This window comes from Nicotiana tabacum, chromosome 11 (genome assembly GCF_000715075.1).
Source record: "Nicotiana tabacum cultivar K326 chromosome 11, ASM71507v2, whole genome shotgun sequence".
NCBI classification, from domain to species: domain Eukaryota; kingdom Viridiplantae; phylum Streptophyta; class Magnoliopsida; order Solanales; family Solanaceae; genus Nicotiana; species Nicotiana tabacum.
Window position 1 is genome coordinate 41217040 of NC_134090.1, and position 5021 is coordinate 41222060.

The following is a 5021-nucleotide window of genomic DNA, read 5'->3' on the forward strand; positions in this document are numbered from 1 at the left end:
TTTATTATCATATCATGTTCAATTTATTTGACCAGTAGGTGTCTTGACTGTTCCTCGTCACTACTCCACTAAGGTTAGTCTTGATACTTACTAGGCACTATTGTGGTGTGCTCATAATACACTTCTGTACATTTTTTTGTGTACAGATCCAGGTATTCGATCGGTAGTAGCTGTGCGGGTCACTATGGTAGAGACTCAAGGTAAACTTGTTGTTGTGTTCGCAGGTCTCGGAGTCACCTTCATTTGTACTTATTTCCATTTATTCCTTTTGTTTCGGAACAGTGACGTACTTATTTTGTATAACTTCTCTCAGAAAAGCTTATGACTTGTACCACCGGTTTTGGGGAATTGAAATTGTTCAAAGTTATTTAATTTAAATTTAGTAAATATCAATGTTATTTCAGTTAATATTAGGCTTACCTAGTTTACAGACTAGATGCCATCACGACTCCTTCGGAGGGATTTTGGGCCGTGACAAGTATTCAGTTGTTCATATGGAGGCGCAGCGGTTCCCGGTATCTGATTGATGAGTGCGAGCTTGGGAAGGTTTAATTGGTTGACTAGTCGTTGCAATTGTGGCAAGGCCACAAGGTGGGTGTTGATTGGGAATAGTTGATGGTATTGGAGTACCTTGTGATTTGTGTTGTACGAGCTGTGAAGGTTAGTTTTGCGGATCATCAGACGTTGTTTTCTATGGCTTTGCGCCAAGTGGAGGAGTCCAATAGTGGCATTCAGATTGCAGAGTTAGATTTATATCAGTATTGGCCTGAGGTATGTGTATATGTGGTATTGGTAGGTTCCCACATTTTGTGTATGACCAAGGTCTGAGATTTTGCACGGGATGATGTTGGGGCTTACAGTATTTATACATTATTAATGGATCTACATTTGAGCATCAAGGGGATTCAGAGGAACAACTTCAGATTCACAGGAGGTCTACTCAGCATGGGTATCGTGGTTGCGGCAAAATGGGGTGCTTTAGAGGAAATACAGTGGTTTATGAGCTTCTAGACTACGTGGTTCATGTTAGGATCATCTGTATTTTGGGGCTTTGATTGGGATTAGTGCATATCGACTATCTGAAGAAATGGGTCAGTTCAGTAGTGTTGGGTCAGCATAGCAATGTAAGTAATTGGTCCTTTTGAATGGGAATTCTCTACTGGAATTTGTGGCAGCACTCTTGGATTGGACGGTTTGTGTGACTCAATTGAGTTGGGGAGGTGCAGTCCTGATAGCTTAGTTGCGTACAGGTGGATCTCGGAGGGTTCTCGATGGTTTGGCAACGGCTTGAGTTGGCTGTCTACTATGGGCATAAGGAATATGTGGTACATTTCGGTTTTCTCCTGAATCGGTATCAGAAATTAATAGAGTGTTGGCACTGTTGGCTATCACCTGTTAAGAGCGTATAGTTTGGGAAGGACCCTTGAGTTTTGGTTGCGGGTGCATGGCTAGTGGCATGGTGATTACTGTGTTTTAAGGCTTTCGAGGTTGATGTTTTGTTACGCGGCCAGAAATTCTATATGAGTGCTTCAGCAGAATGATAGGTGTGAGTGATATATCAGCCATTTGATTTGAGTAGTTGAGTTTGGGTATGGAAATTTTGGTATTCCTAAGGTTTTGGGGCTAGTTGCCCTCATATGTGGACTAATTCCTATTTCTGGATTGTGAAGAAACGTTGACAATGAGGTAATTAATAGCATGCATTATTGATAGGTCGTTGTGGACTTTTTGATAAGATATTTACCTATTTGGAAATAATCGGGATTTGGGTTAGGGGCTATTTGGAAGCTCAACGAGAATATGTATCGTGTATCAGGTCAAGTTTGTGTGCTCCTGTGAGATTTTCATTTTGGTTATGTTATCAGGCAGAATGGATATTATTTGTGCCCCTAGCTTATGTTATGTGCTACTCTTTTATGATGTTCTAGGCGGTGGGGTTGTATGATTATTCCCCACGCATGTTGTAATTCTGTTCAAGCCTTATGGCGATACAGGTGAGATAGCCCTCGTGATGCTGATCTGCTCATTGCACCTTAGTTGTGCTTGCTTCTTTCATGTTTTATTACTTCTATTCATTTTCCCACAGTTTTATTTGTGCACTATGTTGTACTTGATATCAGTATTCATATGATCAGTGAACCCGAGCATTTTGGCTTGATGAGTATTTGGGAGCGGGCTGCACGCCGCAACGGATGTTATGTGGGATACCCTTTCCTTGTGTTTATTTGGTGTTGTGTTTTCCCTCTATGGGACGATTTGATGAAAAACTATACTTTTGTTGTCACACATATTGTACTTGTTAGATAATTCTTCTAATTTTCTTCCTTTATTTGTGCTGCATAATTGAGTTATTACTGGTTTGGTGTACGAACTGTGTAGTGTGAGAATCTGTGTGGTTCCGTGATGAGTTGTTAGTTGGGCTGCTTGTATTGGTTGAGGTGAGGTTCTTAGACCTATGATTAGTACTATGGTATTGGGGGTGAGAAGTGTTGGGAAGTATGAGGGTGTTTCTGTTAAGATTTTGGGTAATGGCCCTTGACAGGTGAGAGAGCTTCTTGACTTGTTGACATCATGGGCGACAATGAGTTTCCACCTGTTTCTTTATGATGGGCAATGTGGTGGAAGTCCATAACAAGGTTGTATTTAATGTGAAGTGTATTTCCAACATCCAGAGTGTTATTTGAGCGGGTATGGTGGTCAGAGGTTATTGTATTGGGCATTTGAGTTGTGTGGAACAGCATGTGATTGTATTCTGGATTAGAATTTTGGCTCCATTCCACTTGTTCAGGTTTATTTAGTGTGATGATGTGGAATTCGGGTCCTATGATGAATTTCAGATATTGAGGTTTCGGTTCTGTTCTAAGGATATGGACTAAGGAGGAGATGAGAACTTCAGTTAATTTGCATTGTCAGTTCTGCTTAGGTTGGGTGATGGGGAATCACCCCCGGGTGTATGTATGGTGAGCTCATGTGGTGGTTCAATGGCTTTGGAATGACTCCAGGCACGTTCGAGGACGAACGTATGTTTAAGTGGAGGAGGATGTAACGACCCGACTGGTTGTTTTGAGCAACTGTATTGTTCGGCAGTTTGAGGTCATGAGCAGCTTCATATTATGTGTATCGACTCGCGTGCATGGTTGGATTCTATTTCCGGATGAATCGGAGTCGAATTGGAAGAAGGAATATAGTTTTGGAAGCTTAAGTAGTGGGAATTTGACCGGAATTTGACTTTTGAGTAAATGGCTCCAGAATGAGTTTTGGGTGATGTCAGTAGCTTCGTATGGTGATTTTCGACTTAGGCGTGCATTCGGAATTGGATTTGGAGGCCCATAGGGTAATTCGAGGCATTTCAGCGTAAGTTGGAAAAGTTGAAGTTTGGAAAATGAGGAGGTTTGACCCATAGTTGACTTTTGTGTTATCGAGGTCGGAATGAATTCCGAGAGTTAGAACAGTTCCATTATGTCATTTTGGACTTGTCTGCAAATTTTGGTGTTGTTTGGAGTTGATTTGATATGGTTCGGACGCTTGGTTGCAATTCTTGAAGTTCATGATGATTTTCATGCTTTTTGGCATCCGATTCATGGTTCTAGAGGTTATTTTGATGTTCCGATCACGCGAGCGAGTTCGTGTTATGTGTTCAGACCTGTGGGAGTGTTAGGTTTAGAGCCTCAGGGGCTCAGGAAAGTTTTGGATTAGCTTTGGATTGTTTTGTTAAACTTATGTGTCGTGGTTCTGGTTTTCTCGCATTTGCGAGGTTATGGTCGCAATTGCGACAGCCGCAATTGCGAGGTTGTCATCGCAATTGCGAAAATGGTCTGCTAGGGACTGGGTCACATTTGCGAAGAAAATCCCGCTTTTGCGAAGCCCTCAGAGTTCGCATTTGCAAATTCTCTGTCGCATTTGCGATGAAGACAGTCCCATTCCAGGCTTCACATTTGCGAAGCTCTCTTCGCTTTTGCGAGTTTGCATTTGCGAACCCAGTGTCGCAAATGCAACATCTGCAGCCTGCTAAAAGCTAGGTATTCCGAGTTTTTGCTCATTTTTCATATTCTTTGAACCCTAACTCCAAGAGTGGGCGATTTTGAGAGAAGATTTTCATACCAAATCATTGGGTAAGTGTCTTTAATCAATTTCCAACTATATTTTGTGATAATATCTTAGATTTAACATCAAATTCATGGGAATCTGAAGGAAAATTTGGGGAAAATTGGGAAATCTTTCAAAAATGTAAAATGATGATTTGAAGGATCAAATGGTATCGGAATTAGATATTTTTTGTATAGGTGAACTCGTAGCGGAATGGGTGTTCAGTTTTTGTAAATTTTGTCGAGTTCTGAGGTGCGGGCCTGGGGAGTTGACTTTTGTTGACTTTTTGCAAATTGTATAAGAATCATAGTTTTGTTTATTGAAATTGTTTTCTCTTGCATTGTTTGATGTATTCAAGTAGTTTTTGGCTACATTGAGCCGAGCGTTGATGAATTGGTAAAGGAAAAGCTAAATTGAGTATTGAATTGGCCGGATTAAGGTAAGTATCTTGCCTAACCTTGTGTGGGGGACTTCCCCTTAGGATTTGAGTCTTCTATGCTAATTGTAGTCCGTTCATGCGAGGTAACGAGTGTGTTCTCAGACTTATTTGTGGGAAAATTGCCTTTAGGGTTCTTAGGTCCTTATGTTCATTAAGTTAGAAGTTTCCGATATGATTGGGTTTCCTAATTGCTTAAATTACCTCTATATGCTCCATACGACATTGTAGCTTTCCTCTAACTCTTACTTGTTACTTGGCCCTTATTTGCCTTATTTGAAGTGATTGTCCTCATTATTGCTTTTGTTACTTCTTAATTATGAATTCCTCTATGACCTCGTGCATACATGCTATGTGTCCAACTTGTTGTGGTTGCCGTTGTAGTTATCACTACTTTATATGTCTTGTTGTTTGTAAAAGTTGTTGTACTTCATGGTTTTTTCGTGATTCTCTTGTTGCCGTGTACTCATATCCTTGGTGGTAGAAATCTGTGTGTTTG